We start from the raw sequence: 12,781 nt of genomic DNA, 5'->3' as shown, positions 1-12,781 counted from the left end.
CTGCCACCTGGCCGGCCCAAGATGCCAACCATCTTAACTCAGACCACCTGTCCTCCCTCCACCCCTGAACCAGCCTGGCACTGGCCAAGAGGAAGAAGAGGGGGACCTAAGCCTGCCTTCTCAAGATCCAGAGAGGTCCCAGGTGTTTTCCTGAACATGGATCCCAACACCCGACACCGGACACCCAAACGGATAAAGACTTTTTAAAGTGACTTGCAGACATGTGACCTTGAACCACCATGGAGAGTGAAGAAAAAAAGGCCTAGAAGGCCATGACCCCCATACCCAGCCTCTTCTCCTGTCTAAGGCAGTCTTCCTCTGGGGAAAACTGCAGGGTTGTAGAGCACCACCAGGAGATAGGCTGATGGCACCCGAAGCCAGTCTGCTAGTCTGAAAACTGCTCAAAGTCAACTGTAAAAAAATTGATTTTTCAAAAACACTGGTAAGCCTTCTGAGGAAAGGGAGAGTTTAAGACTCATTTCTTTAGCCAAGCAGAAAAGTTCCTCAAGGACAGCACTGAGAAGAGACATGCCAGGGGCCTGCTTTGGCTTAGCTCGCGGACCGCAGCGCTGAGCGCCCTCACGTGGACGCGACTGTGGGTGAGCAACTTCCAGCTTGAGGAGCTCCACGGCCCTGCTCCTCGGGAAAACTGGTGAAAATTATATACAAAAGCCACAACCATTCAAAGCCTCTGAAAGGGTTCCGAGGGCAAACAACAAATGAAGAAACATCTCTTCAAGAACATCCATGGAGACTGAGTGAGAAAGGCAACACCATGATATTTGAACCAAGACTGCTCCCCATTACCCGACTTCGAGCTCAGGAAGGTGGAGGGTCACTCCTGAGGCTACAGCCAAAGAACGCGGGGATCCCTCACCCCCCAGAACAAGATCACAAGCCCCCTCACCCTTCAGCGCCCACCAAGGGCTTTCTTCCTGGGAGGAGCAGAACATTAGTGCTTCTCACCCCTCCCCGGCGGCCTGCCTGGTGCAAAGGCCACATCCTGGGCAAGTGTGGCAGAGGCGGGGTCCCCGGTTCTACTCACTCCCCACTCAGGGATTGGACACTCTCACCCTGGCAGAGAATGCTGAATTCGGAGGCCCTGCTCTGGGGAAGCACGTCCAAGGTGGAGAGGACCCGGCTACCGCCTACTCCCCACCAAGTGTGCAGTTCCCTGCGCAGGGATGTCACTCAGAGAAGCTTGCCATTGTCACTACCTTAGGGCCAAAGATGTGGTTCAGAGACTCTCCCTTGGAGGGTGGGGGTCAAGAGGCGGAACAGGCAGAAAAAGAGACGGCTCCTAAAACTTCCCAAAGGAAGTTTAAACCTAAGGGCACCCTGGAGAACAATGCAGGTTGTGGGGAATGGGAGGAGATTCACGGGTTTAATGAAGACACGGCCTGGACTGTAGGCTGGCCGGGTCTGCAGGAGACAACTGGAGAGCAAGGTGGCTGAGAAGAACCCTTCCGGGTCAGAACAAACACGAACACTGACCTCAGCTACACTTCCTAGCAAGGAGCCAGGGCTGGGTTGAGGAATTCAGATTTTACAGGGATTTATGGAGCGGGGTTGCAGACAGCTGGCTGGCAGTCAGAGGGGTCCAACGGCTGGGGGTGGCCCCCCCTCTGCCCAGGGTGGGTGAGCCTGCCTGAAGCTGTGCCCGTGCAGAGCGAGATCAAAGGGTGAGGAGGGGAGAGGACGGACTTCTCTGAGGTCACCCAGCCGTTCAGTAAACTGGTTAAGTCTTGATATACATATTTTGCCAGTTTACACACATACCGCTCTCTGGAGACACGGCCGCTCCTGAGCATGTGGCTGAAGAACATGACAACAGCTCTTCACTTCAGTGCAGACCTGCAAGCCCAGAAATCCCAGAAACTCACGGGAGTAACCCAGATGTGCTTAAAGCCTGACAGAGATTCTGCCCGTGCCGGGCTGCCTCAGAGGACTCGCAGGTGGCGCCCAGCAGTGGGCTCTGAAGCCGGGAAGCAGGGCAGGAGAGCTGCGCGGATGGAGTCCTCTGCATGTTCTCAGGCCACAGTCATTTTCCTTCCTGAGTTTCGGATTTCTTTCGTATGTGCCAATATTATATCGAACTCTACAACTTACACCTCCTCTGGCTAATAACTTTACTTAAATAACTGTCAAATCATCTAATGCCTCCATTAATGAGAGATTCTCATCCAATTATTGTGATCTTGTATCAGAAAATATTCCTCCTGTTGCAGGTGAAAAGAAAACCTGACTCAAACTCATCTAAGTCACGAGGCAGTTATTACTCACATGCCAGTCAAGTCAAAGGGGCGGCTGGGTCCCGACGTGCCGCAACTCAGGGCCCTGATTACCTGATCACGCTCCCCCCCTTGTGCTGTGATCTGGGTCAGTGTCATGAAGAAACTGCCAATTCACAAATTCCATCTTTGGTTATGTCTGGTCCGAAGTTTATCATTCTAACCACACTTCTTTCATTTACTAGATTTCAAATTGTTTTTTTGTCATGCCCTTCCAGTATGGCTTAATTTCTGTTTTTGTTTTATAATGTTTCTTCTCATGGATGTTGATTTAGCTTTTTAAGCATCTCAAACACACTCCTCTTGACAGCTCCACCAGCCTCCCCACGGATTTCAGAGGGAGTGAACGTCTTGTCCTGCAGGCGCCGTCTCGGGGAGATGTCCCGGCATGAGGCAGCTCTGCGTTGCGGGATCTGGGTTCCGCCTATCTTGAGCAGGAGACCGTGCTACGCCCGTGGAGCTTCCTCCCTGCCTAATGTCCTGTGGTGGCCCCTCTAAGCCCCCAAGCGGGGTTTCCATGGTGACTCAGGGCTCCGGCCACCTGGTTCCTACACTACAGACAGTGCAGACCCGGTGAGAGCCATGAGACGGTGCGGCCCATCCAAGGTACTGCCCCCGCCCTCCCCACAAAGCTCTAATGTATAGGGATAGTGGCCTTAGGTGGGGAAACCTCCTCTAATCCCAGCTTCAAAAGGTGAGTCTGACTCTAGTCCTAATTCCAGCACACACTTCAGGTCCTGTCACCTACCTTGCGGAAGCCAAGTTTCCTATTCCATTGCCTGCTTGGAGCTTAGAGCTCAGCAGGCCAGGGGATCTAGTCAACTCATGCTTATCACGCTGGGTTTCTATTCTGTTTCTGCACTGAAGGGTATTTTTTTCTTTTAGGGGCCTGGCTATATTTTCTGGTTTCTATGTTTCTCTGCTTAAATTTTACCTTTTCACTGCTGTTTACAGAAAAGTATGTCACAAGCTTGAATCTATGCTGCCTCCTGATTGGAAGTCACTATTCATTCAAGAAACGGTTGTATAGCTAGTCTAGGTGAACACCGGAGAGAGGAGCCCGGCCCCTCCTCAGGGTGCTCCTAGACACCAGGTCAGCAACAGCCCCTGCGTGGTCAGTGCTCGCCACGAGAGCTGCCGGGGCGGCCACGGCAGTGGAGTAGGAGGCCCCTACGATGGGAGGGGCTTCTCGGAGGTCTGCCCAAGGAAAGGCATCTGAGCTGAGCTCTGCCCGGGCACAGCTATCCAGCCAGTGAGAAGCACGAAGGCGTCTGACAGTGGAGAGGGTGCCGGCAGCTGGGCCTGGGCGGTGGACAGGAAGGGGCAAGGTGGGGCTGCACGTGGGCAGGGCCTCGGCTGTGAAAGCCCCTGGGCCCCACAGTGAGGAGGGCGGGCTCACCCTGAGGGCCCTGTGAGTCGTCTATCCACAGATTCTGAGGGCCCCCAACAGGCAGTGGGCACAATAAGGCCCAGGCAGTGCTTCTGGTGCACAGTCTCCAAATGGGTTTGCAGAAGCAGCCAAGCCCCTGGGAGCAGCTGGATGCTGGACAGGGTGAAGAGCAGAAACCAGCTGAGAGTCCACAGCAGTAATGCCTGGCAGGTACAAGCTTCTCAACTCAGAGACTAAGGCCAGGAAAGAAATGGCCAGAACAGAACACAAGGGCCCAGCGCTTCCCCTGATGCTGAGAAATCACTGATGGGCGGATCTGTTGAAATGGAGGTCCCTGGTGACTGTGACAACAGCAGCCCTGGAGCAGTGGTGGGGCCAAAAGCCTGACGGGACTGCGTTCCTTAGAGAATGGGAGAAGCAAAGCAATGAGTGCACAGAAACTCTTTCAAGGAAATCTGCAGTCAAGGGAAGAAGAGAAACAGGGCAGTGGCTCCCTCAGGTGCGGAGCCAAGTAAGTTCTCCAGAATGAGACGGGTGTCCCCGCACAGGGAGGAGAGGTGCCCTGGGGAGGGAGGGGAAGAAGGAAGAGCCCTCCATCTAGAGGACAGGGTGGAGCAGGGACTTAATAGGTGCTATCTGCCAAGCAAATAGCACTGACCGCAAGGTGCTGGAGGGTGCCTTTCCTTTAACTCCTCACCAGAAGCAGGCCTATGTCTTTTTCATATAGTTCCTTAAGCTTTTCCTAAGAGCGCCAAACTGTCTTCATTTACCTATTAAGAGCCTATACTAAATTCCCATCATTCTGGTTAATGTAAGTGTTTCTTACAATAAATTCAACAGCCAAAACCATTCTATGACATACCACTTTGAACAAGGTAGAAGACAAATTTATAGAACTTGACAATTATTTTTACTTTTTAAAAGCCTTTCTCTTTGCTCAAAAGAATTTAACTAAAAAAGTACCAGTCAAACTTTGGAGTTCAGATAAACACAAGACAGGAAATTTCAAGGTTTAAGATTCCAAAAGCATGTTCATATGTGCACTGTGTTTGTATTATTATTGCAAAAAAGATGAGGACAGACGGAACCAATGCCAAATATGTACAGTAAGTGATCTACTCTGTTACCATCACAGGAATCTGCCAACATCTAAATTTTTTCCACTTTAAAAATGTTTGTTTAAAAGATACTAAAAGCCAAATATACTATTAGTTTAAAGGGACATTCTATTCATCTTAAAGTTTGAAGTATTTAAAAAAACTGAATAGATACAACAATCACTGGAATATTTTCATTTTAAAATATAAATCTGAACAATACAGATTTGTATTTCTGTTTGACATTTACAGCATTGAGAAGAGAGAGGGAAAACAACATTTAACTTTAAAATTAGTTCAAGAACTTAGTTTCCCATTATGCTTAAAAATGTTGATGTTATTTCTAGACAAAAAGGTGCAGATCTGGGTAAAGGGTTCAGCTTATACAAACCAAACATTATTGATGAAATCCACAACCAGGCCCCTTTTAAATTATGTGGCTCTTATGCAACATTTAGCTTCAAAAGCAATGCACACTCTTCCCACCATGTGGGCAGAGGGGGTGAAGGGCCTCGCCACTCCCCACCCTGGAGGGGGCCCTGACCCCTCTCTCTCCTGCCCCCTTCCTGTGTTTCTGCCTGGTCATCCCAGGTTACACTTGCACATCCTCTGCAGTCTCTGTCAAATATCAAGAATAATTATTTTTAAGTACTTTTCATTATTTTTGCTAACTTCTGCTAAAATGGGAATAAAGCTTCACTGGAGGCAAAAAGTATATGTCCTCTTACTGTGGGGAGATGAAGCATAATAAAGAAATGGAAACAGGGGCTAATTTTTAGCAAACCAAAACGAATACCTGAAAAACCCACTTGTAGAACCAACTTAGGTTGTCAGTAGGAGCTATCTGCCTCAGCTTTAGGTCTAAGAGCATATTAAAAGAAAACCGGAGGTTTATCTATTAAAATGAGTGAGCAAATCATGTTTTGAAGCTCCCGTGTCTTGATTATAAGTATGCTTAGAAACATTAGTATAATGCTCTACTTGCATAAAAAGACTGTGTCTAACTGTGTCTTCATGCTGTAGCCCGATGATAGGTGAAGGGGGGCAGAGGGACACTTAGGACAAACTTCACACATTTGTAAAATCTGACCTGTGAACTCACTGGACTTGTTTAAAACCATGAATGCACAGCACTGGATTTCATTCACTGCATATTATTTGCAAGCACTAGTGTAAAATTCATCAGCAGTCAGATAGTCTAATACACTTAATTTCTTTTTTTGTCAGTTTCTCTTCAAGAAATACTGACAAAATTTCTGCTCCTACTTAGCATCTAGTGATTAACTGAGACTGTAAAATCTGAGCCTAATAACCATGGTGCAGAGCAGTACTGCAACGTGATCTTCCTCTGGCTAAAAGCAAACACACACTTGCGTACATTTTTCCTATGTATAGAAGATAAAATGTAGATGATACCCACCAAGCTAATGCAGGTTACCCACAATGGTTAGGAAGGGGGCTGGGAGTGAGACTTTCTTTTTAATTTATATTCCTTTTTAATTCCAATTTTTAAGTATGTACTCATTTTTATTACATACACACAAGAAAGACCAATCTTCCCTTCTTTTTTTCTTTCTAAACAATGCTAAAACTACAGGACACGACCAGCATGCACGCGGTCTTCATGGGCATACTTGTTCAGATATACTTTCCTGAAGTCACCATCTCAATCTTTAATCTTTTCCCTGCTCTCTTACCAGTCAGGGCAGTTTGGCTTCCGCCTCCATCTTCTCACTGAGAGAGCTCTTGTGGACACACAGCAATCCTGACCCTGCTAAGTCCAGCGAGCTGGGTGCCACCAGACCGCCAATGGGTGCATCAGAGCCCTGCCATCCACCCTGCCCCCCCTCCAGGTCCCTTGTTCTCTCTGATCTCACCCTGCTGGTGCTCCTGGGGCTCCATCCCAGGCTCCTGCTTACCCTGTATCCTCTGCCCGCCAGACCTGAGCCCAAGGCTTCAACCCCTACTCTGGGCAACTGCCCATCCACACCCTCTCAGACCTCTTCTTGGAGGCTCAAGCGACCTTCCCTAACCGAGCACACCATCTGCCTCCCGCGCCACTCGCCACCTCCGCCCAGGCCCGCACCCTGCAGACACCCCCAGCTGGCCACGCCAGACACTGGGCATCACAGCACGGCCCCCTTGCCCTCCCTGCCAGCCAGCCTCACCACACCTGTGCCTCCTCCCCTGCCTCGGCCCTCAGCAGCCCCCGACTCACCTACAGTTCCTGAGCATGCCTGTTCCTCTGCTGGCCCTTCACACACACAGTTGTACCCCCTGCCTCAGAGGTGTGACCAGGCCAGTATTCCTCTGACCAGCTCCCCCTGCTACCCTCAGTTCTTGGCCAAGGGGTCATTTCCTACAGAGCAAAACATCTCTCTCGGAGGTTTCCAGGTGGCATGAGAACCACACTGTCCAGACTGGCTGCATAGAAACCACCTGTGTGGCTGGTGAAAATGCAGACTCCCAGGCCTCACCCTCCTGAACCACCATTTCTGGGGTGGACCCTGGGAATGCGTATCTCTAAAAGCTCCCCCAGAAGAGTCAGTACCCTTCCATGCTGGAAGACAGCTGACCCTCATGACCTCAGGCTGGTCACCTACACTCCCAGCGATGGTCACTCACCCACAGTGTTCTACCACAGCCACAGTCATGACAACTGAATGAGGAGACTGTAAGTGCACCCTCCACCCAAAAGGCTCTACCGCCGCCAGTCCTCAACTGCAGGCATCAGGACGGAGCTGCTCTGCAGAAGCAGGGGGCCAGCAGAGTTTTGACTGGCTGATTTTTGCCAAACTACAAAAATTAGGTCACTTGAACATCTCCAAGTGTTAATGCAGTTCTTAAGAGAGCATCCCCACACACACCGTGGAACTGGTCACCGAGCACCACCCCCTGGGTCCCAGCCACCCCTGCAGAGGCCACTGTTGCCCGTGAGCTCGTGCACCCCCGAGGTTCCTGCTGACTGTCTCCTCTCCTCGGCCCACCAACCGTTCTCACAGACCAGCAACCCGAGCGCGCTGAGGACCGCGTGTCCTCGCCCTCTCTGCTCTCCCAGCCTGGGACGGAGAGTCACCAGCATAAGGCCTCCAGGCCTGGTCTCGCCTCACAGAACTAGTCTCTGCCAAATGGTACGGAGCCACTGCCGCCAAAGGCAGCTGGACTTGTTCTGTCAAGACTGTATGTGACTTTCATCTGGAGGAGAAAAAGAGAAAAGAGCCACCCTAGTGTTTCTTTTAAAAATGTGAATGGATCAGGTTAAAAATACACTGTACCAGATGTTTATAGTGGCTTTATCCATAATTGCCAAAACCTGGAAGCAACCCAGGTGTCCTTCAGTAGGTGGATGGATAGACAAGCTGGGGACCATCCAGACAACAGAAAGTCATTCAGCACTAAGAGAGATGAGCCACCCAGCCATGAAAAGACAAGGAGGAACCTTCAGTGCACATGCCGAAGTGGACGGAGCCAGCCTGGGGAGGCCACACACTGGGTGACCCCGAGCCCAGGACATTCTGGAAAAGGCAAAACTGGAGGCAGTGAAGAATCGTGGTGGCCAGGGGCTGGCAGAGGGGACGGACAGGGGGACACAGAGTTTGTAGGGCAGTGACAGGACCACAGTGGTGGACACAGACCCACACAGAGTGATGCCATGCAGAGTGAGCCTCGGGGAGCCGTGGACTCGGGGTGGTGCTGTGCCGAGGCAGGTCATGGATCCTGACATGCATCCCACGCTGGGGGCGCGTCCAGACAGCAGGAAGGCTGTGCGCGCAGGAGGCATCGGGCGGGCAGGAGACATGGGAAATCCCTACACCTTCCCCTCAATCTTGCTGTGAAACTGCTCTAAAAAATAAAGTCCATTAAAAAAAATACACTGTGCCTCTTTCCTAATTTTTGGCTCAGCAACTAAGCAAGGTGCATTTTGCACATCAATAATTCCAAACCAGCATCATTTAAGGCCAAACCTAAAAATTTTGTTGTAGGTGTGGTCTGCTCACCAGCTACACTGGCCCTGCCAGTTGGCAGTAATATAACACAACTGACAATTCACCGAGTCTGCCCACTCTGAAATGTGATCATCTTGGACAGCTTTTTTTTTTTTTACTCTTGAGAGAACTGCATTACCTCATAGTAATTGAAATACTGATGTGAATAGTTTATAACACTATTTTAAGTTCACATCATTCAAAGTCATAAAAATACAATCACAGTTTTCCTTTTAAAAAGAAGTCTTCATTGAGAAAAAAGTCACCAACAAAATTCAACATCTTAATCATTTTAAAGTGTACAATCCAGTGGCTTTTAGTATATTCACGTTGTGTTACCATCGACACTCTCTGAGTCCAGCACATCTGGTCCCCCACCCCTCCAACCAGAAGAAACTCTGACCATTAGTGGTCACTCCCTACTCCCCTCCCACCAGCGCCGGCAGCCACCAGTTTGCTCTGTCCCTATGGATGCGCCTGCTCTGGACACCTCAAATAACTGAAAGCACACAAGAATTGTCCTTTTGCATCTGGCTTCTTCCACTGAGAGTAACGCCTTCAAGGTTCATCCATGCAGGAGCGTGTGCAGTGCTTCACTTCTTTTCATGGCTGAGTAACATTCCATGACATGGACGGACCACATTTTGTTCACCCATTCACCTGCTGTGGCCATCTGGGTTGCTTCCTTCTTCTAGCTGTCATGAATCATTCTCTGTGAACATTCCTGTACAAGGTTTTGTGTGGATTTATGTTTTTCTTCCTTGTGGTATACCTATAGGAGTAGACACACTTCTCCACACGAGTGAACGGTTCCATTTCTGTTTCTAACTTCCAATTTCAATATCAACCTATCTTACTCGCCTCTCTTTACTTCTTTGGAAGGCATTTTCTTTTAGGCAAAAACTGGGATTTCCTCACGGGCAGCAAGTAAGTATAAGGTTTGCTTCACATATTTTCCTCTCTCTGTTAAAGAGCAAACCAAGCTGTTTTTGGTTGTTATTGGCATTTCAGTATCTAAACACACAGAATTTCTTAAAATTAGTCATGACAATTTGAAATAAAAATGCACATGTACATTTCAAAACAATCTAAAATATTAGGATAAATGTATATTTCATTCAAAAGCAAGTGTATAGTATTAGTGAAATATGCATAGGCAAAAGCATTCTATTTAAATTTAAAACTGAGTGTGGGGAGAGGGGGGGGAGCAAATCAATATAATAAAAAAATGAAGGGCAGAAATCCTTCATTCAAATAGGAATGAGCACCTTCTGGGATCTTCTAGGTAGATTTTTTTAACATTACCATATTAGCTTAAAAGAGTTCCAGATAAATTAAAAACACTAAGAAATAATAAAACAAAGGCAGTATGAAGTGCATTAGTGTCCAGTTTATACTTATATTGTAAATATAAAGCAAGTATGTGGTTTCTGGCACTATTCTTGCTTACTGGAGCATAAAATAGTTCTTTTTCAAATATTTCATTTCATACAGCTATGCATGTGCCAAGAAAGTGAATCATAAAGTACAAGACTAGAAACTGCCTGTCTGACCTTGACAGCCTAAGCCATTATTAGGAACAGTGTAAAAGAGATGTTTTGGTGGTAACAAACTTTTAAAAAACAGTAATAGCAACAGCAATGGAACGGGGCTTACAAAGAGCTTTCTGTACACAAACCTTTAAAATAATTATTTACTTTTTGTGAAACAGTAATAAAAGTATATCCAGAAAAGTCTCTCAGCCCTGTCTGCTCTCCCACATAATATGTTACTAAAGATAGGAAGTTCTTGTTTATCCATAGTTTTTCATGCATATATAAATCAATAAGTATATTAATTTCCCCTTGCTTTTCTTCATGAGGGATACAACCTGAAGATGTTTTTGTATCAGTTCACAATGACCTCTTCCTTTTTATAGCTTATAACATATAAGCTATATGCATATAGTTTATATGCATATGTTATAAGCTATATGCATATGTTTCTATGCATATAACAAGTAAGCCATAACTTATTTATTGGTCACTGATTGAGGAAATTTCATGTCTGTGCTTCGGATCTTTTGTTGTTACAAATAACACGGCAGCAAATAGCTGCGCATATATGTGATTCTGCACAGGTGCCAAGTGAATCTGTAGGATAAAAATCTTAGAATTTCTAAATCAAGGATGTATGTAATTTTAATAGATACTACTAAATTATTCCCCATGGGCCAGCAATCTATGAACACACCTGTCTTCTTGTAGCTCTGCCATCCATGTGTGTTATTATCATGTTCCTTTTAGGGTCCATTCTTCACACCCTGTTGCCTAACACATATGGACCCCCAAAATCTCCTTACATGCAAGAGACTGAATACATGCCTGGGCATTTGGTGAGAGTTCAAGTCACACCATCACGTCAATGCTCTCGTAACCAAGGGAAATATCCTGACATCTCACTTACAAACGCAGCTCAGCTCGTTTGTGAGGTTAGTCCATGTCCTCATTTCCTCCACCTGACAATCTGGAATATGATGGCACACTATCTGTATTTCAGTCATGGTTACTTATTTTTCCCTGATCAAATACAAATGAGATTGGTCTGTTTTTACTTATCCAAACACATTCTTACATATGTTACCTTTTTTTCTTGTTCCTGTATTCTAATCATCTTCTCTTAAACTCAAACATTCATTAGAAGGGACAGACATCTGAAATGTTGTCTAGTATAGGCATGCCCAAACATCTAAATAAGGAAATATTTTACTGTAAACTAATTTTTGGAGGCGGAACCAAGATGGCAGCATGAGTAGAGCAGTGGAAATCTCCTCCCAAAACCACACATATTTTTGAAAATACAACAAAGACAACTCTTCCTAAAAGAGAGACCAGAAGACACAGGACAACAGCCAGACCACATCCACACCTGCGAGAACCCAGCGCCTGGTGAAAGGGGTAAGATACAAGCCGCATCCCGGTGGGACCCGAGCACCCCACACCCCAGCTCCTGGCAGGAGGAGAGGAGTCGGAGCGGGACGGAGAGGGAGCCCAGGACTGCTGAACACCCAGCCCCAGCCATCCACACCAGAGCAAACACAGTGCGTGTGCGGGGCCCTGGATACTAGGGAAACAGCACAGTAAGACCTGTGAGCGGGTCCCTGCAGCTGGCGCCCCGGGGACAAAGAAAAGAGAGTGCTTTTTGGAAGTCTTAAAGGGACAGGGACCCCACAGCCAGATGGAAGCATCCTGGGACACTTAGTCCAGCAGCAGGGAACTCCAGACACCCTAAACCCCTGGATAGCAGGGCAGCTCAGAGGCCCCTCATGGAGATAAACAGCCTCCTGCCTGTTCCCCCTACAATGGTGGCTCCACCATCTCGGGGCAGCAGCCCGAGGCAGGCCACGCCCACAGCAACAGCCGAGATAAACTCCATAGCGGCCGGGCAAGAATCAGAAGCCCCGTCTGCGCGCAGCTGCGCAGCACAAGCCACTAGAGGTCGCTGTTCTCCCAGGAGAGGAGGGCCACAAACCAACAAGAAGGGAAGTTCTTCCAGCCATCACTCGTCCCAGCTCTGCAGACTATTCCTATCACCATGAAAAGGCAAAGCTACAGGCAGACAAAGATCACAGAGACAACACCAGAGAAGGAGACAGACCTAACCAGTCTTCCTGACAAAGAATTCAAAATAAGAATCATAAACATGCTGACAGAGATGCAGAGAAATGGGATGAAGTCCGGAGGGAGGTCACAGATGCCAGAAAGGAGATTGCAGAAATGAAACAAACTCTGGAAGGGTTTATAAGCAGAATGGATAAGATGCAAGAGGTCATTGATGGAATTGAAACCAGAGAACAGGAACGCATAGAAGCTGACATAGAGAGAGACAAAAGGATCTCCAGGAATGAAACAATATTAAGAGAACTGTGTGACCAATCCAAAAGGAACAATATCCGTATTATAGGGGTACCAGAAGAAGAAGAGAGAGGAAAAGGGATGGAAAGTATCTTGGAAGAAATAATTGCTGAAAACTTCCCCA

The 12,781-nt window shown here is 47.6% G+C and overlaps 1 protein-coding gene across 1 annotated transcript in view; it reads right to left on the bottom strand.

Annotated features, from left to right (window-relative positions):
- Positions 1-12,781, bottom strand: part of PPFIA1 (PTPRF interacting protein alpha 1) — a 109,362-nt gene that overhangs the window by 49,270 nt on the left and 47,311 nt on the right. The gene's annotated exons all lie outside the window — the stretch shown is intronic.

Source organism: Manis pentadactyla, chromosome 9, assembly GCF_030020395.1.
Source record: "Manis pentadactyla isolate mManPen7 chromosome 9, mManPen7.hap1, whole genome shotgun sequence".
Classification (NCBI taxonomy): Eukaryota; Metazoa; Chordata; class Mammalia; order Pholidota; family Manidae; genus Manis; species Manis pentadactyla.
The sequence above is the reverse complement of the archived record's forward strand: the minus strand, read 5'-3'. Positions and strand labels throughout refer to the sequence as shown.